At 39.6% G+C, this 25,535-nt stretch overlaps 1 protein-coding gene across 9 annotated transcripts in view; it reads right to left on the reverse strand.

Annotated features, from left to right (window-relative positions):
* Positions 1-25,535, reverse strand: part of KLF12 (Kruppel like factor 12) — a 1,158,470-nt gene that overhangs the window by 21,458 nt on the left and 1,111,477 nt on the right. The window lies entirely within an intron of this gene.

Raw genomic sequence — 25,535 nt, forward strand, 5'->3', positions numbered from 1 at the left:
GTTATCAAAAGAAACAATCTGGAACTTCTGAATGACACTTACAGACAATATTTTTGGAAGCCCTGCTATAGACACACAAAATGAATACATTTAATAAGGAACACAAGGGTCTGAATTGCACGTGAAAACATATAAAATTGTGTAAAATCACAAGGTACATCTCAAAACAAGTGAGGTCAGGCTGAAAGAAATGACATCAGTACGTCAATAACATGACTCACGACGAGCTATTTCTGTTCACTAACATGCACCTGACATTTAACTTTTCCAGTTGGTGGTTTTTCATGGTGAGGAATAAAGTACATTGTATTTAAAGATTAGCTGTACCACCATTATGAGAAAGTTTTAACTATGAAATTTGGCCCTGACTTGCACGTTGTTTAATCTTCATGCCACAGTAGAAAAACAGGATTAGTTTGTAACGTCAGGTAATTGATTAACATGTACTTCTTCAAACCTTAATCTCTTTTGCTTGAGGTAGAAACGAAGAATATGACTAATCGTCTTTAGTTATCCATGGAGTTCTTTACTATTATTATGAAATACAACACAAAAGCAATCATCCGTATTTCTACCACACAAAATTTACCACTGTTAATATTTTCTTCCAGCTTTTTCGTGTCTTGACGCTTTTAAAAATTCATTTTTATTAGTAAATCACCTCTTTTTAAAAAGCTGAATGACTCTGAGCAAGAGTTCTTTGAAGTGAAGTTGAAGCTTTACCTAAGAAGATCACAGATGAAGACTGACCCCGCCTTTGTCTTCCATCCGCTTCCTCTCTGCGTAAACTTCTGCTACCAGTTTTCTCGGAATTCTTCCAATTCTTCCAAATGATCCTTACCTATACATATCTACAGTCATAGAAATTCATAATGTTGCTTGGTTTTTTAAGAGCCGTGTAAATATCATGTTGTTCACATCATTTTGCAAAGTGCTCTACACTTGCCTTTTCTTCACTCAGCATGAAGCATTTGAGATTATCCACGCTGATGCTAACACTGGAGTTTATACTTGTAGTGCTACGTACCACCATGCCTCCAGTCTAAGATATCTTCCTTTTATATTTAAAAAATTTTTTTAATAAAAAAAATTTTTTTTTACATTTATTTATTTTTGAGAGACAGAGAGAGACAGAGCACAAGTTGGGGGAGGGGCAGAGATAGAAGGAGGCACAGAATCTGAAGCAGGCTCCAGGCTCCGAGCTGTCACCACAGAGCTCCATGCGGGGCTCAAACTCACAAACCGCGAGATCATGACCTGAGCCGAAGTCGGACGCTCAACTGACTGAGCCACCCAGGCACCCCTTCTTTTTATAGTTTAATGTCTCTAAAATCAGTAGCTTCTTACAATTTGATAGCTTGTCATAGTTTAATGGCATAATTTTTTTCTTTGTTAGCAGTACGTAAGTAATGGTGCATTTTACAATATGTGGTATTTTAAACTTATTTCAGGGGTTGGTAAGATTTTTCAGTAAGTGGTTAGACGGTAAATATTTTGTCTTGACTTTGAGAGCCATACGGCATACATTTAACAAATCAACTCTGCACTTGTAGCATGAAAGTAGCTACAATACATAAACAAGAGAGCATGGCTAATGTTCCAATAAAACTTTATTTACAAAACAGTGGGTTGCACTTGCGTCCAGTGGTTGACACATGACTTAGATGAAATATGGTCCAGTGAATATTTATCCCAGAGTCTTAAAATCTATTTCCTAAGGGATGGACATTTAGATTATTTTTTGAAGTTTATTTATTTAACAGAGAGAGAGAGAGAATGAGGGGGGAGGGGCAGAGAGAGAGAGGGAGAGAGAGAATACTAAGCAGTCTCCCCACTGTCAACGCAGAGCCTGATGCAGGGCTCAAACTCATGAACCATGAGATCACGACCTGAGCTGAAATCAAGAATTGGTTGCTTAACCAACTGAGTCACCCAAGCGCCCCTAAATTGTTTCTAGTATTTCACTGTAACATTGCTCCCCAATGTTTCCTTCTATGGTAATTGCCTTTTAAGTTTTCGATGTGTCTTCTCCCTTTGACAAATAACAGGGCAGCAGCCAAAGCTTTCTATTAGTAGCTAAGACAAAATATAAGTGGTGTTTATCTACTTGTGTCTTAAAAAGTTTTATGCAAGATCTTTATTAGTAGAAGAAAGAAAATATGGGGTGGCTTAGCCACTTTTTCCAGCTTTCCCATGAATCAATGTGGATTTGTGGTTTTCCACACAACCAACTCAGTTGTGGTGACTGGAGCCTATTGTGAAAAGAGTCAAAATAGTGTGACTGGCCTGTCCATGAAAGAACAGCTTCGGTCACTCCTGCCAAGGTACGCTCTGGCATAAGGTGCGATTCTGATGAACAAAATGGTATGTGTGACGACAGGGCAACAGTAATTCATTTCTTGTATATCAGGTCATGAAAATAAATATGGATCTTGGCACCGGGGACCTCAAAAACAGAAACTTCTGTGTTGTGATACATTTTGACGTCTTTTAAATCAAGAGAAAATGATATGGTATCTGTTTCCTTCAAATTATAACTTAAAGTTATACTTGCTACACAGTCATAAGCACCAGTTTAAATGTACCTATGCATAACCACACACATATATCGTTATGCCCGCAGTTTATTTTAGCTATTTATCTTGAGATGTATTCATGTATGCAGAGAGAAGTAAAAAAATAAATCTGAAATTAAAACCAGGTAACTACCGAGCATGTCTTTAAGGGACCAATGGTGTAATGCTGCTTTCCAATCCTGTCAATCATGAACTATGTGGCAGGTGGGTAAGGAAAGCAGAGGCCACAGAATGGCATGATATTACTACACCAAGAGTCCTGAATTTACACCAAAATGAAGACATGTTAGGTGGACGGCCCTAATGCTAAAAACTTCACCCCCTGGTTTTTCCTCATTTAGGAAATGGCCTGTTGTAGTCCATTATGAAGAACCACCCCCTAAAGGTATCTATGCCATGAAAATAAGAAATAATTTTCAGGGCGCCTGGGTGGCTCAGTCGGTTGAGCGACCTACTTCGGCTCAGGTCATGATCTCACAGTTTTCGAATTCGAGCCCCACGTCACGTGGGGCTCTGTGCTGACAGCTCAGAGCCTGGAGCCTGCTTCAGATTCCGTGTCTCCCTCTCTCTCTGCTCCTCCCCCACTCATGATCTCTGTCTCAGAAATAAATAAACATTTAAAAAAAATTTTTTTTAAATAAAAAAAAAAAAAGAAAGAATTTTCTAAAAAGTATGTAGAATGAAGAGCTGCACCAGGCTGAGCTGGCTTGGAAACGATATCCAGTGGGGAAAATTTCTCCTGGCTCCCCTTTTCAAATGGCAGAGGCATCCTCCGAAGATGCTGAAGAACCTTTGGCTAGGCTGTGCCTTTCAGAACCACTTGCTGTATCTCTTTGTGGAAAAGTAAGAAGTGGGGCTGGAGTAGACAGGGATCAAAAGAGCAAAATGACTTCAAGAACGCAGGAAGACGTGAGGACAGTCCCACTCCACGCAGGACCGCTGCTCTGCTGGGGCTCATGCACAAACCCAGATGGCAGGCACTGGAGGGGGAAGACAACCAGAGATTGGGGGTTGGGCCAAGCCAAGTTCGTGGCAGGAAATGGGACAGTCAAGGCACTGGTGCCAAGCATCTCTAGAGGTTAGGACACTATAAGCATTCAAGAAATGTTTCCTAAATTGAATGAATGAATGAATGAATGAATGAGTGTATTAGGTCAGGTATTCCTAATTTTTAAATTAAAATAATCATTCAATTAATCCTTACTTGGCTAATTAATCCTAACTAGGATTCTTTTATTTCAAGTCTTTGGTTAATGGTCATTCAATTCTTTACTCTTATTCTCATTTCCCTAAACTTCATATTTTTAACACTATTATGAATGGCTACTGAATATCAGAACAGTCTGGGTAACCATTAAAACCGCATGTACGTAGGTGTCTCAGTTCTTTGCTCTAAGTCAAGAGAATGGCAGCATTCTAAAGCATTCCTTACAATTAAAATTCTCAGTGGAAGCACACTGAGACCGCCCGGAACATGTCTAGGATGCTGGTGAATGAAATAAAAATCTTCCTTTTGATGTGGTGAGCATGTATTGAACACGGGAGGGTGAACAGTGACCTTCCTCCTCAGCAGTAGTGTCCTGTCCTGTCCTACTCTGAGGCTCACCAGCAGGGGCATCTGGTAACAGAACAGCTGTACTTATGCTTTGGGTGTTTCTATTCTGCCCTTTCCACGCTTTCTGAGCGATGTGCCCTTTGTTGAGAAGGCCCTTAAGGTATCCCCAAACACATGCAAATTGGTCCTGTGCTTTGAAAGTTGGTCTTGTTCTGAAGAATGGAAATGCGCAAATACACTGCAGCCTACGCCAGCACAGGATTCTTCCAATAATCCTTAGTAATAAGCTTGGTATGATGAAAATGGTAGAGGTAAAACGGTTGCCAGTGTGTTCCCAGAGACTGTACGAAAGGCATCTGCACAGTTCAAAAGAACAATAACTAAAGGCCCACTCCCTTCCCCAGAAGGTTAGACCATTTGGAGTAGTGAATGAGCGCCTGAGGGGGCCTCACAGGCACTGCGTTGTAATAATTAGATCTACAGAGAACAAATGAGTGAATCATGACTTCGGTTGCACAACAGTCCCACTTGGAATGGCAAGTTAAATTAGAATTAAACCCAGAGAGGCTCGAAAAGTCACATCCAGGAACAGCTCTATTTAAATAGAAGGCACCGCGTGCCTGCCATGAAAGAAATTAAGGTTAACTGTAATCAGCAGGTAATAAAAGACCATTTGTCACGTGTGACCTTAGTGTGATGAGGTGCCCTTCACTGAAATTGAAGTTTCTATAGGTGTTTGGAAAAAAAAGAAAAAAGAAAAAAGAAAAGAAAGCCAGGACATTCTTTTAAGGCTGAAAAAAGAAAGAGGACACATGCATCCCAAATTTTAAAACAAGAACAGAAAACAGTGGCGTAGAAGGTGCTTTAGCAAGTTCACAGGTTCAGTCTCAACAGACCTCCAAGGAGCATGGCTGTGGATAACAGCGATAGCTGACATTTACAGAAGGCTTACCATGCTCCAGGCGCTGCTCTAAAGGCTTTAAGCTTCAAAGCAACTTTGTGAGGTCGATATTATTACTATCCCTCGTTTAAAGGTAAGGAAACGGAGGCATAGAGAAGGCCAAGGCCAAAACAATGTAGGTGGCCACACCAGGAATTGAACCCAAGTGGGTGACTCTAGAACCCAATCTTAATGATTACCTTCTTCGGACTCGGATAGATACAGATAACATAAACCAGCCTAGGATAAAATGTGAAAATGCGACAAAATAATCTGTATCAATTAAATTTTCCCTCTAGCCCAATTATAGAAAACAACAGCACATAAAAGCATTCTTAAATGTACTCTGCTATAATAAGACATATACTTTTCTCTTGAGAATTTTAAGGTAAACAGCTTTATAAATACTGCCAGTAGAGGTATTCACTATAATTACTTACTGTTAATCTACCTAAGAAAATACTTTCCTAAGTTGTTGTGGAAAAAATATTTATTTCCAGGGAGATGTTTTTCGAAGGCTGAGCCTGGCAGTGGTATGTGATTATGTCTCCCTTGACCACCAAGGCCACAGAACTAGTGTTTTCCTTGACATTCCAGTTTATTTACAATTGTACCAAAAATGATTTTGAGTTGGCTGCACTGATAGAGTTACCTTAAGGGAAGGGAGAACATTCAGTTTTAAAAATACACTTTATGCCATTTTCGGAAGTTTATTTTAAAATTATTTTGAATGGGGCGTTAAATATTACTTACTGGGATTGTGAATTAGCTTCTGCCACAGAATACAAGTAAGAACGAACCACTCCCTTGTTAGTAAATCAAACACTACACTGGGAATGAAATATCGAGGCCATAAGCCAAAAAAGAAGTTGATGAGACTTTCAGTTAACCAGACATTACATAAATCTTAGTAATAGAGCTTCTGTTCACTTGGACAAGCTAGATATTTGCATTTTTTTTTTTTTTTGCAGGCTTTCTCTCAGCCACTAGATGGCTCTGGGGAGCAGGAATCTTTGTATCTGTCCTTCCATACTGTAACAGATTCTGTCTAGCTGCTATCAAACCAAATCAGTGTTTTTCTAGGATATTAATTGGGGAAAAGGTGCTATTTAGATACACTCACTATCTATTCCCTAGAAGCTACATCCCAAGGCAGTGCAGATTCACCAGCATGAAGTTCCTCTTTCATTGCTGCCTGCAGATTCCTACGGAAAACTACTTTTGATAACAGATTGAAATTGTAAGATTAGTAGTTGTCGACCTTTCCAGAAGCTGTGACTAAGGCATTATACCGCTTCATGTTCAAATCTGGATTCAATAAAAATAAATCCATTTTCACAAAATGTATAAAGAGTAATACATTTGCTAAAATATGTCAACAAGCTTAATCTTAGCATATACTCAACTAGAACTTGGCACTTTTTTTCATATGAACAGAATATGCCCAAAATGTAGTTCTAATTATTGTTTTATGTTAATAAATAAAGTCTCCTACTAATTACAGATAATAATTTTATGAATGAGGTTTTTTGGGAGGTGGGTTTGTGGATAGACTCAGTATATCATGATTTTTACCTAAGTATAACAGCTGTTACTAAGTCTTTTTCATCACTTGCTAGACCATTAAAATACTCAAAACTGTTATGGGCTTATATTTCTGCTCTTTTTTTGATTCATCACATTTTAGCAAGTTAAGATCATAAGTTGCAGTAACAAAAGGCTTAAAGATAAAACAGAAAAAAAAGGAACCAGTTAACGGCATTAGCTGTGATTGGTTTTATTATCAAATTTAGGATGAATTTAGATTACAAGCTGAGAGGGGATTGTTCATTAACAAAAGAGATCCATTTCACAGGGCAGTATCTATTCAAAATAGCTACTGTGGGGTGGGGTGGGGCACCTGGGTGGCTCAGTCGGTTAAGCATCTGACCTCAGATCAGGTCACGATCTCACAGTTCCTAGAGTTCCAGCCGATCTTTGGGCTCTGTGCTGACAGCTCAGAGCCTGGAGCCTGCTTCAGATTCTTTGTCTGCTTCTCTCTCTTTCCCTCCCCCACTATCTGTCTCTCTCAAAAATAAATAAACGTTAAAAAAAATTTAAAAAGTTAGTTTGGGGAAATGCTGTATGCATTGCAAAGACTTTATCCCATCAAATCAATTCATAATATCGGCTGAAACAAGTGTGGATTTCTGAATTACACTGGACACTGAATAGAAGACACATTGTACTGAAATATTCCAATGAACTTTCCGCAGAATTTCTTCAGAAAACATCAGGGTTGAAACTCTGTTTTATGCCAGGAGTTGTAGCTTAATGGATCATCTGAATCTTACACTTACTAGGTGTAAAAAGGAGCAATTATTTAAACCTGAAAGCCTTTAAGGCAGGCCCTGTTCTCTCCAGTTGCCGTAAGTCCTACTGTTACCTATTGCCTTACAAGGCAGCGCTTTACATTAATCTTCAGGGTATTGTCAATGAACCCATCTGATTTGGAGATCCTCTAGAATCCTGCTAGGTTAAAAAAAAAAAAAAAAGTTCTGCTTACTTCCTTAAAGATAAACTTTAAACTTGTCAAGAATGCAGATATGGTCTGATGCATGCCTCTCTTGAAGTTGGCCTATCAACAGGTGCCTGGAAGTGTGAAGGGGGGAGGGAGGAGGGAAAGAAGGGAGGAAGGGAGGGAAGAAGGAAGGGAGGGAGGGAGGGAGGGAGGAAGGGAGAGAGGGAGGAATGGAGGGAGGACAGGAGGGAGAACAGGAGGGAAGAGAGAGGGAGGGAGGGAGGGGAGAGGGAGCAGAGAGGGAGGGAGGGAGGCAGGAAGGAAGGGAGGGAGGGAGGAAGGGAGGAAGGGAGGAAGGGAGGAAGGGAGGAAGGGAGGAAGGGAGGGAGGAAGGGAGGGGAGAGGGAGGCAGAGAGAGAAGGAGGGAGGGAGGTAGGAAGGAAGGGAGGAAGGGAGGGAAGAAGGAAGGGAGGGAGGGAGGAAGGGAGAGAGGGAGGAATGGAGGGAGGACAGGAGGGAGAACAGGAGGGGAGAGACAGGGAGGGAGGGAGGGGAGAGGGAGCAGAGAGGGAGGGAGGGAGGGGAGAGGGAGCAGAGAGGGAGGGAGGGAGGCAGGAAGGAAGGGAGGGAGGGAGGAAGGGAGGGAGGAAGGGAGAGAGGGAGGAAGGGAGGGGAGAGGGAGGCAGAGAGGGAGGGAGGGAGGGAGGGAGGCAGGAAGGAAGGGAGGAAGGGAGGGAAGAAGGAAGGGAGGGAGGGAGGGAGGAAGGGAGAGAGGGAGGAATGGAGGGAGGACAGGAGGGAGAACAGGAGGGGCGAGAGAGGGAGGGAGGGAGGGGAGAGGGAGGCAGAGAGGGAGGGAGGGAGGCAGGAAGGAAGGGAGGGAGGGAGGAAGGGAGGGAGGAAGGGAGGGAGGAAGGGAGGGAGGAAGGGAGGGAGGAAGGGAGAGAGGGAGGAAGGGAGAGAGGGAGGAAGGGAGGGGAGAGGGAGGCAGAGAGGGAGGGAGGGAGGGAGGCAGGAAGGAAGGGAGGGAGAGAGGGAAGGAGGGAGGAAGGGAGAGAGGGAGGGAGGGAGGCAGGAAGGAAGGGAGGGAGAGAGGGAAGGAGGGAGGAAGGGAGAGAGGGAGGAAGGGAGGAGGGAGGAAGGGAGGAGGGAGGAAGAGAGGGAGGAAGGGAGGGAGGGAGGAAGGGAGGAAGGAAACAAACAAGGAAGGGATAGGAGGTTGGGTAACACAGTCAGGCCTGTGAGGACTTTATTAAATGTGGACACTGGAGTCTCACCCTAACACTGCTCGAGGGCAGAATTTTATATAAAGAAGTTAGTTTTTCTCTATCAGGAGGTCTTATTGTAAGGCAGATTCACTAACAAGATAGCCCTATGGATGTACTCCAGGCAACGGCAGGATATAAAACTCTGTATTTTAAATATCAAGACATATATAAAATGTTTTGGGGTGCCTGGGTGGCTCAGTCGGTTAAACGTCTGACTCCTGATTTTGGCTCAGGTCACGATCTCACGGTTCATGAGATTTCTTGCTCCATGTTGGGCTCCATGTGCCGATAGTACAGAGCTTGCTTGGGATTCTCTCTCTCTCTCTTTCTGCCCCTCCCTGGCTCATGCATGCGTTCTCTCTCTCTCTCTCTCTTAAATAAATAAACTTTAAAAAATAAAACCTGTATAAAATGTTTCAAACATACAGTTCTAATGAGATAGTATAATGTAAATCATAAATAAACTTTTGAAGTGACCACCAAAACAGGCCTCCATCTATTTTATGCTGATCATTAAGCAGGTCTATGTTACACTAGAGATTTCTTTTATTAACACTGAAATTATATCAGTTAACTATCTGGTACTTAAGCTTACATAAATTATTGAAGCAGTTTTTATTGCGCGTATGGGGATATATAAATAACAAAACCAAGTAGATTTCATTGGTATTCCACTTGAATTTTGTTGGCCAAAAGGGCTGTCTGGTGCCACAGACAGGCGTTTCTCCTACCATCAAATCAGCATGTATTTGAGGAAAAAAATAAAATCTTCCCGATTACGGAGGGAATATTTTACCTGTTTTGTACTTCCTTTCCTGAAAATTTCACTTAGTTTTTGAATACCCCACCAAATTAATGTTGAAAAAAAAATAAGAAAATATATTAATGTGACCCACATTCATATTTGAAAGACATGTAGAAGGTGAGGAAACAGGTTCAGAAAGTTAATGAATTACTATGCTACAGCCACCTAGCTAAATATTGGCAGAGTTGGAACCAGATGCCCAGTTCCTGGACCCTCAAGCTAGGACTCTTCCATTCTCCAATAAGGTTGTAGAAAGAGCTGTGTCATAATTTTTACTTAGTATGAAGGCAAATCTGCTTGGCAACACTGATAGTCATTTTTTTCTTTCATCAAATAGACTAAAGAACTCCCCACCCTATTTACTTTTTTGCTTTGGCTGCCAGGAAACTCAGCCACGATAGCTTAGGATTTGGTGCTTGTTTTCTACTCAAATTACACAACTCCCAAACTAAAACTATACAGTTTTTATCCTATAATTTTAAATGTATGTCTCATGAATTACTTTCAGCACTACGTGGAATATTTATGTTAAACAAGGAAAACAAAACAAAAGAGCATTTACTTAAAAATGGAGAAAAACATGTGAAATCTGAATGAGTTTTAACACGCAGACCTCTAAATTAAAGTTTTGTATTCTAAGCTCATATTTTTATCTTTAAGAAAAAAAGAGAAAACAAGACTATTTTTTGTTGCTGTTCCTTCAGAAAAAGCATAGACTCTAACCTGATAATCTAAATATGAATCATAAATTATAATTTATTAGTGATGGTATTTTAGACATTTAATCTCTTCGATTTTCAGATTCCCAAAATTCAAATGTGGAGCCATCAGAACGATTTGCCAAGAGTAATGTAAACCTGACTCAATGTCAATATATCTTTAACACTTCTTAACTTCAGGCTCTTCCTTATTCTTCCTTTTCTGGTTAATAACTTTAAGATATAATTCACACATGGGGAGGAGGATGGGGGGATGAGCTAAATGGGTGGTGGGCATGAAGGAGGGGCACTCGTTGGGATGAGCACTGGGTGTTATATGTAAGTGATGAATCACTAAATTCTACTCCTGAAACCCATACTACACTATATGTTAACTAACATGAATTAAAAAGAAAAAAGACGTAATTCACATGTGATAAAATTCAACCTATAAAATGTACGATTCAGCAGCATTCATTATATTCACAATGTTATGGAACCACAACCTCTGTCTAGTTCCAGAATATTCTCATCACCCGGAAAGGAAATTCCATATAATCCACCTCCCCCACCGAGTCTCCGGGGACAACTCATCTGCTTTCATCTCCATAGATTTGCCTATTCTGCACATTTAGGAGGAACAGAATCATACAAAATGTGTCTTTTTGTGCCTGGCTTCTTTCCTAAATTTAGCATCAAGTTTTCAAGGTTCACCCATATTGTAGCATACATCAACACTTCATTCCTTTTTACAACTGAATCATATTCCATCATAGAGATATGGCACACTCTCTTACCTGTTCATTAGCTGATGAACTTTTCAGCTATTATGACAAATGCTGCTATGAACATTTGTACACGTTTTTGGTGGACATGTTTTACATTCTCTTAGGTATATATCTGGGAGCAGAATTAGTGCTAGATTATATGGTAAGTCTATGTTTAATACTGAGGATTTTTCAAACTGTTTTTTCAAAGTGGCTACACCATTTTGTAATTTGACCAGCAATGGACGTTATAATCCCTCATCATCCTCATCAAACATTGTGTCTGTTGTCTTCATTTTAGCCATCCCAGTGTGTGTATCTCATCATGGTTTTGCTTTGCAATTTCCCTAATGGCTAACGAAGTGGAGCATCTTTTCATGTGCTCATAGGCCGTTTGTAGATCTTCTTTGGAAAAATGTCTATTCAAATATGTTGCCTATTTTAAATCTGGGCTGCCTTTGTATTGTTGAGTTGTGGGATTTCTATTTATTCTAGGATACAAGACTCTTCTCAGATACATGCTTTGCAAATATTTTCTCCCAAATCCGTGGCCTGCCTTTTCACTTTCTTGTGTCCTTAAAGCATAATAGTTTTAAATTTTGATTAAGTCCAATTTAATACTTCCTTAGCCATTATGTGTGTTTGCGGTTATATCTAAGAAGGCTTTAACTAACTTATTAAGGTCTTGAAGATTTACTCTTCTGTTTTCATCTAAAAGCATTATAGATTTAGCTCTTACAGTTAGATCTATGATCATTTTGGGCTAATTTTTGTGTATGGAGTCCAATTTCATTCTCTCCATGTATGGATAGACAGCAGCCCCAGCATTATTTGCTGAAAAGATTTTTCTTCATTGGATTGTCTTGGCACCCTTGTGAAAACCAACCGACCATAAATGAAAAGGTTTATTTCTCAACTCTTGCTTCTGCCCCATTCATTTCTATGTGTACACTTTAACTCTAGTACCACACTGTCTAGGTTTTATAGCTTTGAGGTAAATTTTGAAATTGGACATTGTTAGTCTTCTAAATTTGTTCTTTTTTTCAAGACTTTTCCCAAGGTTATTTTCAAATGAATTGCAAGGTCAGTTTGTCAATTTCTGCAAAATAAAATGCAGTTAGAATTTAAGTAGGGGTTTCATTGAATTTATTAACCATTTTGTGGAATGCTGCTATCTTACCAACATTAAGTCTTTCAATCCATGAACATGGGACATCTTTCTTTTTTTTTTTTTTTTAATTTTTTTTTTTTAACGTTTATTTATTTTTGAGATAGAGAGAGACAGAGCATGAACGGGGGAGGGTCAGAGAGAGGGAGACACAGAATCTGAAACAGGCTCCAGGCTCTGAGCTGTCAGCACAGAGCCCGACGCGGGGCTTGAACTCACGGACCGTGAGATCATGACCTGAGCTGAAGTCGGCCACTTAACCGACTGAGCCACCCAGGCGCCCCAGGGACATCTTTCCATTTAAGATTTAATTTTTTTAAATGATGCTTCATAGTTTTCGTGTTCCAAAATGTTCAGTGTTAAAGACATTCCCTTCTATTCTTAGTTTGCTGAGTGTTTTTATCATTGAAAAGATGCTGAATTGTCAAATGCCTTTTCTGTACCTCTTGAGATAATCACGTGGTCTTGCCTCTTAGTCTATTAATATAACGTATTATACTGATTGACAGTCCTGTGTCAAACCAGCCTCATTCCTGGGTTAAATCTCACTTGGTCATGGTATATAATTATTTTTATAGGTTGCTAGATTCAGTTTGCTTGTATTTTGTTATGGGCTCTTGAGTTGATATTCACAAGGGATTTTGTTGTGTAGTTTTCTTGTGATGTCTTTATCTGGTTTTGGTATCAGGGTAATGTTGTCCTCATTGCAGAAGTTGGGAAGAGAATGTTCTGTGCCCCTTCTTGACCTTGGGCTTCATGATACCATATTTACACCAAGAACCATTCCTTACTATGTTGACTATTCCTATTTGCTAATACCCTTTCTCTTCAGCCTCAGTTTTGCTGTTAGCCTGCTTCTATGGAGCTGATGTTTCTGACATTTCTAAGCTATTGGCCCTACTCTCACCTAGAAGTTCTCATATGCTACTAAAGTCTTGGGGTCACCAAATGCACAATCCTGGCCTATCCCTATTCCCGTAAGAAGAAGGATTAGATTAAAAAAACAAAACAAAACAAAACAAAAAGCTTTGCAAGCTTTAGAGCATCATGCAAATATTACTTTCCCAATTTCACTTTTCTCCATTATTGGTATAGCACTATCTATGGTTCCCAGGATCAAAGTATTGTTCGTTATTACTGGTAGTCTCTTTTTTTTTTTTTTTTTTAATTCTTTTTTTCAACGTTTTTAATTTATTTTTGGGACAGAGAGAGACAGAGCATGAATGGGGGAGGGGCAGAGAGAGAGGGAGACACAGAATCGGAAACAGGCTCCAGGCTCCGAGCCATCAGCCCAGAGCCTGACGCGGGGCTCGAACTCACGGACCGCGAGATCGTGACCTGGCTGAAGTCGGACGCTTAACCGACTGCGCCACCCAGGCGCCCCATTGGTAGTCTCTTAATGTGTATGGTATTGTTTTAGTAAACTTGCTGTGCGTTGTAAAATACTACAGGTGGCATAATAATGGCTTATATATTGTCATATGTAACCTTAGAAGATCATCACAGAAAGGTAGGCAGGATCAACATGGGCAGTCTGACAGCTGACAAATAGGAGAGAAAAGCAGCTCAGGACAGTTAAATGCCCGGGAAATAATAAGAGTAGTAGTCTATGCCTCTTTCTACATCACATCTTTCCTACAGAAAGATGAAGAACCTTTAATATATCATGATGGAAATACTAAATCTCTTGCATCTATTTACTGATGATTAAATATCATTTGTACTGTTGATATTTTTTAACCAGGTTTTCCCTGCTGAGAAAATCAGTAAGATAAGAGAGTTTAAATTAGTAGCAGTCTGTCGTATACATATTTTTCATCTTAACTCTATTGATTCAATAAAATAAAACAGCAGGGGCACCTGGCTGGCTCAGTTGGAAGAGCATGTGGCTCTTGATCTCAGGGCTGCAAGTTCAAGCCCCACGTTGGTGCAAAGATTACTCAAATAAATAAAACTTTTAAAAAATTACAAAAAATAAAACAACAAATATTTTCTGTGAGTTCACCATAGCAAAGCAAGTGGGCATCCCCAAAAAGTTTATAATCTGGTGAGGTATAGGATTTGAAGATTTATCTCCCTCAGGAAGGTGAAAAAAGACTCAAACCTTTGCCAATTCCATGACGTGTGGAAATATAGCCCCCAACCGAGTCAAGATGTATGTGGATTTCTGGGAGGTGTATGTTCTCAGGGTCTCCTAGATCTCTAGCATCAATCCTGATGCTAAAACCAGCACCACCTTCAATTTTCACATCAAGAACAACCACATAAACTCATCTGAGGGTTTAGTAGCCCTTTTTACTATAGGCTCCTAGAGTTTGGCGCTCTTTTTCTAGTGTTCTCAGCATTCGTAAAATGCCTTGGGCTACCTCTGTGGTGCTCACTGGTCCCATCCGGCTTCAGGCAATCCTTCATTTTACTGGCAGTTTCTCTCTCCTTCCTCTCTTCTCTGGTTTCTGCTCCCATCCCTAGCTCATCTTTATTCAGAAGAAAAACAATAAATTCCTTCCCTTTGTGCATGCAGAGTGGCTTGCCCCTACTTAAAGCCTTGTGGCTCCAGTTACATACAAGTCTTTGGCTGGGAGGTGAGAACAGGGTTTATAGCTTAAAGTCCACCTCCAAGCATTCCTAAGGACACATTTTCCATACCGAGAGAGTTTTGTTCTGGAGGAACTTGGTGCCAGCTGTTAAGGTAATAAAAATTTCTTCAACTTATTATATATGCAAATCATAATTACACAAGGCATAAACATGACTTGTGATAAAGAAAAGAATAATAAAGTACTATGGCATTAAAGGGAGAGAGGGTTTCATTCTGGTTGAGATCAGGACAAACTTAATGGAGGATACCAACAAGTAGGTCTTGAAGAATACTGACAAGCTGCCATGTGCGTGGTGAAGAGAAAGCAGAAGAGATGAGAACAGAAAAGATGAGGACAACGGTCCAGATACCATCGACTTTGTGCCCTATGGAGAACTACAATTTGTAGGTCCTAGAAAAAAATCAGGATTTTTTTTTTTTGAGGAAAATCTTGGCTTATGAAAGTAAAATTTATTGGTGAGTTAGTGATTAAAGTCAAGGCCCTTATCAATTAGAGAGCCATTAACTGCTATGACCTAAGAAGTAGATTCTCCCTGAGCCAAACTAGTGTCTTTAAATCTGAACACAAGAGGACCAATTCCAAGGCATTTCAGGAGTAGATCTGTCAGTTCTTGGTGACCGGTTAGAAAATGGTGGATAAAGGAAAGAGGAATGATAGGTGAGCCCAATGGCTGAGCCTGGGTGACCAGGATAAGAGCAATGTCATTAGCTAACCTAGAGTCCACAGGAGAGTGGCAAGATAGGAAAAGCTAATGATTCAAATTAATGCACATATAAACAATAGATACATGTTTCAAAGACAATAGAGTGGCACTTTCTTTTCACTTGCTAGGCAAGTAATAAATTAAAAGGGGAGTAGAAACTAGGTAATAAAGAAGTATTTTCAAGGATAACTTGAATGGATTTCATAAAAGAAAGCTCATAAAACAAATTTAATGGTAATGGAATTTCATTAAGTGCTGTCCAATCTGTAATTGTAAAGGCCAGGTACTTTGCAGAGAAAATTAGACGAAAAATGCATAGTTTTTGTTTATTCAGTCAATTAACATTCATTAAATTTGTTTGGGGATATTACTAAGTTTATAGTTGGCAGTTTATATACTTGATGACCTAGGTGATTGCTTTTCTGATTGGTTTTAATTATAGGAGTTTGTTTTCCTGGACCTCAAAGAGATCCACTTAAGTGGAAGGGGGCACAAGGATGAAAGAAACACATTTGGAAGCTCTTGCTATTGCCTTAGGCAGCTTGCTGGGTGTTTTGCATAGAAGAATAGCTTGAAATAGTGGATGGACTGAAAGACAAGAGTTCAGAACTACCAGGGTAAGAATCTTGCTGTTGAAATTTAGCTTTGTCTTAGAAAAACTTAGTAGCTTCCCTAAACTTTGCCTTTTTTTTTTCTTTTTTTTTTTTTAAGAAGACAGTAATATCTACCTTGCAGGGTTATAAGAAAGATTAGGGTTATGAAAATAAAATCCTGTATACATACAGGGGGATATTCAGGACAACAGAAGTTACTGTTGTTTCACTTTGTGCTAACCTCGATTATTAGCCCCATTTTACAGATGAGGACTCTGGGATTCAGTCAAGTTAAGTAACTCACCAGAGAGCACAAGGGTTAAGAGGTGGGTGCTGACTTTTTTTTTTTTTTTTTTTTTTAGTCATTGTTATTCCAGTCATCTAAAAACACTTCCTGGCAGAGGGGATGTTCAACAGAAATTTGCTGAATATTAATGAAAAGTATCTTGTATCTATGTTTCTCCCTTTCGCTTGATCTCTGAATCCTAGAGGGTTGCTGAGCTCAGTCTTCTGGCCACTTCTCTTTTCTGTTTCAACTCTTACTCCGGCTGATCGTGTTCATTTCTATGTCTTGTACAGTGTGCTTTACATACCATCTTTTTGCATGCTACCCATTTTTATTTCTATAGCCCCTCTTCCCTGAGCTCCAGACTCATGTATCTTTTTGACCTTCTGCTTGTGTGTCCATCAGACATCTCGAACATGGTGAAAGCTGAACACATGACATTCTCCCCCAAACTCCCTCCTCCCCCAGTTTTCTCTATCAGAGGAAATGACCACTGTTCTCCTGGTGGCTCATTATCTCCCATCTGCAATCTGCCAATAGGACCGAACGGCTCAACTTTCCAAACGTATCCAGACTTCGATACTTCTCACTAGCTTCACCACCACACTCCTCTCTTATCTGGCTTCCCGCTGTAGCATCTAATCAGAATCCTTTGTCCTTCCATACCCTTTCCCCTTTCCCCACACTTTTTTTTTTCATGGTAAATATATGTAGCATAGAATTTACCCCTTTAATAATTTTTAAGTGTGCATTTCAGTGGCATTCAGTATATTCACATTACACAAGCCAGAAAACGAGAGGAGTTAAAGTACTAGGGGAGTAATGGGAGAGAGTATTTCATTCTGGTTGAGATCAGGGAAGCTTAATGGAGGATACCAACAAGTGGGTGTTGGAGAATACAGACAAGCAGCCACGTGAGAGGCGAAGAGAAAGCAGAAGAGAAGAGAACAGAATGACCAGGCCCAGATACCAACTGTGAGGGTTCTCTTCTATAGAACTGCATTTTGTAGGTCCTAGAATATCAGGATTTCTGTTGTGTTGTTTTGTTTTAGGAGGAGAATTTTGGCTTGTGAAGGTAGAATTCATTGCGAAGGAAGTGATTAACGTCAGTCATCACCCACAGTGTTACCAGGTGTGGCCTTAAGCATGATCTCCTCCCTCCTTCCCAAAGCCATCCTGAATGTCACCCTAAGCATGCATTCATTAAGTCTGCTGGCCTCCATTCATTCTAGATTGTCACCCTATAGCCCTATTATTAACTGAAATTCCTTAGTTGCCCCTAACATTCTCCCTGGTTCCTTCATTCAAAGACCTATCTTCCAGTCATTAAAACCTATATAATGTAACTCATTTATAGGGAAAATGGGTGTGCAGTTTGAGAACTGTTTCATGGACTAGTGACATTAATTAAGGATATTGTTTCCAGAAAGCCCAGAGTTTCTGTGAATTATAATCTATTCCTCCTAACTTAGAGAGTTAATTATCAATATAATAAATATTTGATTCTACCAGCTGCCAAAATAAACTGTAGTACTTTACGACTATCTGGCTCTAAGAGAAAATAAAATGATTTACAAAATTTAAAAAATCAGTGTTTTATGATCTTCTCCATTATCTCATAATTTCCACATGTTTATATCAGGTGATGTGTCTACATGTTGAAGATCATATTGTCAAGCAGGCACTTGTATTACCAAGCATTTGTGGTGCTTCTGTTATAGATAGCATGGCTTCTGTAGAATAATACTGAGGATGACTGTTAGATGGGTCGATGGCACGAACGATTAATGGGGTCTGCTGTCATCAACTGTTCAAACGTGCCTGATAATAATCATCAGTGCAGGTTTCAGGTTCATTCACAAAGCAGTTAAGGCAGAAAAATGAGGTATTAATGCTTGTTATGAAAAAAGAGTGACCCAAACAGAAGTGCTTCCCGGTAGAAAATTACAGACTAATAGATATGCTCTAGTATATATCACAATTTCTAGCTTTCATTACAAAAAAAACTTAGAGCAATAAATGAAACATTTTGTTTGATTAGTAATTCTCTTTATTAAATACTAAATTCTAAAAATAAATTGATGCTTTAATAAAAAGGTTATGTACCACTGATTTCTGAGATTTCTTCCCCAGTTTTCCTTCCAATCAATACAATATATTTCTCTTTCTTTTGTCTTCTATCTAGACTACCTGAAAGCAACTTCTGAGACCCTTCAAGAAGCTGATGTGTTCATAAACCTAATAAATCACTCTTAATGTATTCAGTGTATTCAGTGTATCTATTACTGGCAATGAAGGATTAAGTATGAGTTATCAGAAAACATCTGTGAATCAGATATAAAGTTCATACTAATTACCACTTTAATTTTTCTTGTTTATTGGGTAATTAAAACATACTTTAATGTAGAACAGCAAGACTTTGACTTTTTCTAATTTTGTCTATGAATATTATGCATTTGTGAAAATAAATGAAACTGTCTCAGTTAGCTTTATCTGAAACCCATTTTTCTTTTTCACAGCAAGAAGATTAGTTAAAGAATATGTATCAGTGGGAACTAATTAAGCATCTTCTTTGGAAAAATTCCTGTATGAATTTGAAGATGACTGAATTGGCCAAATGCACCTTGGCATTAATATATGAGTGTAAACCAAGGATACCAAAATATCTGAAAATTACACTTTGGTGGATGTGGGGAATAACTTAATTGTTACAATCAATCAAGACTATTTAACTTTTTTTTTTTTTTTTTCCACACTGGGTGTGGAGCCCAAAGCGGGGCTTGAATTCACGACCCTGGGCTGAGATCAAGAGTCAGACACTTGATCGTCTGAGCCACCCAGGCACCCTAAGATTATTTAACTTTCTTAAGTCCACTTCACTCAGCACACATTTTTAAATGCTCACTCTATATGTTTTTCCGTGTGTGTGTGTGTGTGTGTGTGTGTGTGTGTGTGTAAAATGGGCAAACAGAAAAAGATACTGTCTCTGATTTTTAGAACTTAAAATCTGGGTGTTGTTTCTGATTGGGAAACAACAGCGATAACAAAAGTAATCCAAAGACCAAGTGTGAGCAATTACAGGGCGATTCAGACAAAATCTGTGAGTGCCGAGGGATAGAAGAATGTCAGATCACCCTGAAAGGATGCACAGTTGACAAGCCATGGAGGACCCAGACCATGATGAACTCAGTCACGACGGTTTTCATGCAGCTACCACTTATGATGCTTACCACTTTTTAACTCTGGAGGCTGCTCATCTGTTACAAGAGAAGGAAGTTTGTAGTTAAATGCTTGGGGCTGTAGTCACATCACCTGGCCCCACACATCTAACTGTGCAGCTGGACAAGTACCTGAAGGCCTCAATACCTCACTTTCCTTTCTATAAAACGGGACAAATAATGTACTTGCCTTATAGGACTGTTGGAAGCATTAAATGAGCTAATACATGTAAAGCATTTAAGATAGTTCCTGCTACTTGCCTAGTCTTCGCTAGTTGGCTGGCCCCAGTAAATCTTCCCTCACTCTCAATTTTTGGCTGGGAATATACTAAATATTATTATTTACCTCAAGGGAAATTGTGCAAGTGCTCAAATACAATTCAGTTAAAAGGATGTAGGTCAATATAGTCAACAATACTGTATTGTAAACTTCAAAGGTGCTAAGAGACTAGACCTTAATTGTTTCCACCACAAAAAAAAAGAAATGGTAATTATATGACATGATAGAGGTATTAGCTAATGCGAAGATGGCAATCATATTGCAATACATAAATGTATGACACCAGCACACTGTATACATCAATTAAATCTCAATAAAAAATAATGAAATGTATGTCAGATAGCCCATAGAGGATATAAAAGTGAAAGCACAAAGTCAGGAAAAATTTAAGGAGCTTTATATTTCTAAAAAGGTTGCGCGTGCTTGGGAGCAACGGTTGGGAGAATAAACACGCCGTCTATGCCTCTTTTCTCATTATTGTTATCTGATATTCTCCAGAGACTCTTTGGCACCACTGTAGACTGTTAATTTCTGAATCATTATTACATTTACATAGAGATGATGATACATAATCAGAAAACATTTTAAAGTAGCTTTGCCAATGATAAAAACATTTGTAAATTTATCTGGGGTTGGCACCTTCTTGGATCATTTTGTTTTTTAAACAAGCTAGATTTCAGGGTCAAATAATACTTTTTCCTTTTAGCAGAAGCACATTACCTTCTGAGGCAGGTAAAAATTGCTACGATGCACAGGAATGGACAGTCTGGAGCTGGTCTGGTGAGCTACAGGGGCCCAGCACTTCTAGAATTATGCAATTTGGTAGGCTGCGTGACCATGAACCTGTGACCTGTGTGCATGCTCTCAAAGTAACAAAACTTTCCTACATTTGAGAGTTGCAAGGCACACCTGTTTCAGCCTTAGCACGGAAGATGATTTCGAACTCATCGTGTCATGCACCCTCCCTCTAGTTCTATTAAGTGAGTTCAATTCCTGATTTACTGTTTCAAAGCAACCAGTTGGACTTTCTTTGCCAAGTGTTCTTTTGTCTCAAGGAGCAGGAGTTAAGGAAAGCATTCTTGAAACACCCTCTATGAGTCCTGAGGGGAAAGCATTTTGTGCTCTAGCATATGTCTGAGTGTGAGAGCCTCTGTAGCATATCCGTGTGTGGGCAGACTTTTAGGAAAATGCAGGAAAAACAGCAGAGCAATCTGCTCTGACAGACAGTACAACTTATGTACGAAATCCTCCCCAGTGCTAATGCGATTTACACATCCGTGAGACAGGCCTAAAAATTCCAGGAGCAAAGGCAAAACATAAGGCGTAAAATGGGACACAGTCTCAAGTGTTAACAACATTTTTACATATCTCATTTGTTTTCAAGTTTATAATAACTCCTTCCATTGCCACAGCATCTTTCCTCTGAGAAGTTAAACTTCCTCTAAAGATGTTTTACTTGTTTGTAATGTTCCAATTCATCCTGACAATGCTTCCTCGGAACAGAGAGAAGCTTATAGGAGAGAAAACCCAAAGTGCAATTAGCAGCCTGCAAGGCTGGCCCTCAGATGCGTTGTACCATCAATGCTCCGAAGACCCACAAAAGCTCCGGGTTGGTCAGACAGAACTGTGGTTTCACAGCCTTAAGCCCTGGTTTCCTTGCAGGACAAGAACCTTGCTTTCAGATTTACAAAGAATAACAGTAAAGAGTTCTCACAGCAGCCCACTGGATCACAGTTATTCTTATGATTCTTAGGTCGACAACACCTTCCCTCTTAACTCCATGGCAGCTCTCTTAAGCCGTATACCGCGGAACTTTCAGAGCCTCAGGGTTATTATTTTGGATTATTTCAATTTCAAGTACGTAAGGCTAATAAAACAAGACTATAACTCTCATCTTTGACCTCCAATTATAAATTTCATTCATTTATCAATAGCTTCATTACTCTCAGTGGCTGACTTTAAAACAATAAATTAGAAATCTAAATTTATTTTTTGGAAAGTAAATTTATACTAACAAAGCACCACTCTGATCTCTTTAAGTATTCCTAAGTAAGGTTTAGATTTAAAGAAAAAAATTTTTAATGTTTATTTATTTTTGAGAGAGAGAGACAGAGACAGAGTGGGAGCAGGGGAAGGGCAGAGAGAGAGGGAGACACAGAATCTGAAGCAGGCTCCAGGCTCTGAGCTGTCAGCACAGAGCCTGGCGTGGGGCTTGAACCCACAAACTGCAAGATCATGACCTAAGCCAAAGTTGGACACTAACCCACTGAGCCACCCAGGCACCCCTGTAAGGATTAGTTTTTACAGATTTCTGGAAGAAGAGGTCATCATGAGATTTGTTACTTATTTAGTATTTCACAAGCATTTACTGAACACCTACTATGGCTGAGCACAGCACTAAACTCTAGCGATTCAGCCATGAGAAACGCACTGTTACACATGTAATAAACATAAACCAGTGATAAGAAACTTCATGTTCCTATAGCCACTTACACTGACCTTTTAAAAGAGGTTGTAAAGCCTATTGATATAGTGGGTTTCAAGCTCAACCCACCCACAATTCTTTTGCTTTCTGGTGTTGAGCAGAACCAAAAGAGTCAATTTAATAAAATGCTGAGTATTTAAAGATAAAGCAAAAAAAAAAAAAAGTGATAGAGGCAAAGGACAGTGCTTATTATTTCCTAGTCTTGCTATCAGCATTAGACTTGGGGAAGATTCCTGAATATTTAAGGCATTCTGTGGAACATGCACAATTTTTCACTTGGAAAAGCAGAACATTTTAAGAACTGAACCAAATCTCTGAAATTACTTGCTAACTTTACTCCAGTCAAATCTGAGTTCAAAAGATAAAGCATATACAGATTTCATTCTCTACTTAGAGCATGACAAACAGTAATTTTCCATTCTCTGAACTTTTTGATATTCAAATCATAATAGCTAACAGCAGCTAACATTTATGGAGCAACTTAACGTTTGCCAGATACTTTGCTAAATCTTTGACATGTGTCATCTTATTTAGTTCTTCCAACACTCTGAGAACATTATCATTCCCATTTTACAGATGAGTAAAATAAAGCTTAGGCATGACCTTAAAATGAATAAAGTCAAACAGAATGTTAGTAATTAACATCAATTCTCTTAGCATTGAGGATGTGAAATGGCAGAGCATTTACTTCTGAATGAGCGCTCAGTATTATAATCTAATATTTCCTTTAAGGAGACATTTCAGCCAGAAAAGACAATAGTCAGCTATTTCTGTGAGGGACCTGATGTGGCTCAGCTCCCCAACTGCTCAAAGGAGTGATTGTTTCTTAGTTCTTTCACATCACCCTCTTATTAAGTCAGGGAGAGCCACAGTTTAGTCGCATTCTCCTGACCACGGAGAAAAAGAGTCAGCCTTCAATCTCATCCTTTCTCTGCTCTTTTGTTCTCTTATATAAGAAAAGCCCATATTGTTCTATCAGTTTCTCCACTTACGAATGAGAAAAATCCCCAGACAGAAGGCGGGAAGTAGCAGGTTACATTTCCAATGGACTGAGGACATTACCCTTATATGACAGCAGATTCCTCTTTCTTCGGCTCCGGCTGCACTTTATTTCCAAAGTCTGAGCTTAGAAGATGAGCTACTTCGAAGAGGCCTATTCATCTCTGAATTACAAATTGCCTGTGCCAGGTGTTACTATTACTCTTGCAGAATACTGGCAGAAAGGGTTTACCAGGACTTCCCTCAGGATCGGCTCTTTTTTAGGTAGAGTCTTAAATTCTGTTGTCTGATCAGTGCTATCTTCTATAAAATAGATTACTGTTTTCAGATCCTGAAAGCACCAGAGAATTTAGCTTTGCCTAAGGACTTACTACATAATTCTTTAACAATTTAAATATTGTATTTAGAAATTAAGAGGCGAAAAAGTACCAGGAGAAACATTTTCTCATTTGATTAAAGTTACATGGAAACTTCTTTTGAAATGGCTTCTAAAAAACCTACCAAAAAATATGGCGTGATATTATGTTGTATGCATAATTTATGTGCACTCATGTGTGTTTGGAAAAAGCTTATCTTAGAAGTACATTTTATTTTATTTATTTTGTAAGAGAGAATGTACACATGCACAAGTCGAGGGGAGGGGCAGAGGGGCAGAGGGGCAGAGGGGCAGAGGGGCAGAGGGGCAGAGAGAGAGAGAGAGAGAGAGAGAGAGAGAGAGAGAGAATGAATCTCAAGCAGGCTCCGCATTCAATGCAAAGCCTGATGCTGGGCTCAGTTCCATGACCCTGGGATCACGACCTGAGATGAAATCAAGAGTCGAACACTCAACCAACTGAGCCACCTAGGAGCCCCTAGAAGCACATTTAAAAAATCATTTTGGTAACAGCTTGCTTTAGAACCACTGTTAAGTTCATAATAATCACTTTTTTTTCCCTAAGGTCCTGCTGCGCTAATGAGAAAAACCAAGGTGGTTTCTAAGAAGGTTGTGGTGTTCAAGAAAAGGAGAGAATTCATGACTAGAAAGTGCACTGAGAGTTCTTCTAAGTCGCTAGTTCCTTGAGGCAGAATTGTATTTCAAGCATTCCAGAGGGAAAATCAATCTATACTTTTAAAAGGTTTTGAAAAGCAGTATCAAGAACCTTTGTGACCTCTCATGTTTATCTGGAAACTCCTCTTTCCTCCATCTACAAATATGCTTCCTTACTTCAAAAAAACAAAACAAAACAAAAAACAAAAAATGAAACAAAACAAAAAAACCCAAATGCCAAGATCTAAGGCATCTTTGTACTGAAATAAAATAGAGCAGTTTGTCTGCTTTTAAATTTTCCTTACAGAAATAGTAATTCAGTTCCGACTTTGGGCAGCATAGGTTAGGTGATCCAGGGCTAAATTTGGAATGAGAAGATCTACACGTGCCAGCTCTGTTGCACAGTGGCTTCGTGACATAGCATGAAATCACCAAATCTCTATTTTGGACCCTTAATTACATCACTGACAAAATGGGGTCAATAATACCTGATGTTAATGTCCCAAAGGTTGGTTGTGCATTTCCCGCAAAAGAATGCCTGAAATAGGATTTTAAAAGGATAGATGTACGCCCCTTCTAGTAGGGGTCCTTTCAAGACAGGTGTTTATAAAACCCTTCTTGGCAAATGCGTGGTAGGAGTGGAGAACAGGTGGCAGGGGTCTGGGTAGTAGACATCCTGGAGGCTGGCTCAGCTACTCAGGAGCTTGTCTGGTATGGGGAGGGGTGGTGGCTGCACTGGTGAGCCACTCCAGACGGGGAACAGAGGGGGATCTGCTACAGGAGCAGGTGCGCAAGCATGGAAGAACCATGTAAGAAAGGAAAGGAGAGCAGCACGTGCTGCCTATGGCTAGCATGACACCAGGGTGGTCATCACTTGCAAAATTTATATCAGGATATTATGAAATAAAACTACAGTGTGAGATACAGATACAAATACAGATATAGATCTACACACATAGGTGAATGTTTGTGCGTCCTCCACTTTCATATTTGAGCTTGTTATTTCTGAGTGGCACCGGTTGAGAGTTTACCTTCAAGGAAGGCTAATTCTTCAGAAATGAAGAATG

This window comes from Panthera leo, chromosome A1, assembly GCF_018350215.1.
Source record: "Panthera leo isolate Ple1 chromosome A1, P.leo_Ple1_pat1.1, whole genome shotgun sequence".
Taxonomy (NCBI): Eukaryota; Metazoa; Chordata; class Mammalia; order Carnivora; family Felidae; genus Panthera; species Panthera leo.